The sequence below is a fragment of the Tarenaya hassleriana genome, unplaced genomic scaffold (genome assembly GCF_000463585.1).
Source record: "Tarenaya hassleriana unplaced genomic scaffold, ASM46358v1 Cleome102, whole genome shotgun sequence".
Lineage (NCBI taxonomy): Eukaryota > Viridiplantae > Streptophyta > Magnoliopsida > Brassicales > Cleomaceae > Tarenaya > Tarenaya hassleriana.
This window is the reverse complement of record NW_010960410.1, coordinates 15,237-15,842: the sequence shown is the minus strand read 5'-3', so window position 1 is coordinate 15,842 and position 606 is coordinate 15,237.

Here is a 606-nt window from a genome sequence, read left to right as displayed (position 1 = left end):
TCGCCATGAATTTCTCCTCTAGCTCCTCCCATGTCGTAATCGAGTTTGGCTCAAGAGTGTAGAGCCAATCTCTTGCCCGGTCCATCAGTGAAAAAGGAAAGGCCTCCAAGTATACATCTTCAATAGTCATCCCTCGTGCCTTCCTAACTGATCTGCACAGCATCTTGAACTGAGTCAAGTGAGCAATGGGATCCTCTGTAGGCTGCCCTCTAAAACTCGCCTGACTGAACATCGTGATGCACTGTGGCGGTAGCTCGAAACTGTCAATGGGCGGACGGTTGATGCATGATAGGAGTTGGGTGTGCTTCGGTGCAATGTACGAACCCAAAGTCTCCTCTGCAACGTAGGTAGCTTCGCCCTCGGTCTGTTGATCATAGAGCGGATTCATGTGCTCTTGATTCTCTTGATGCTCCTCATCATGAACCGCACGGTCGTGCGAACTACTTGACCTCGACATAGCTTCTCTTCTCTGCTGATTTCGGATGTCTCTCAAGGTACGCTCAATCTCTAGATTGTAGACTAGGTCTTCTCTCCGAGTAGAGCTACGTGTCATGAACTAAAATCCTGCAAATCACAAAGAAAAAGAAGAACTCGAAACCAAGTGAC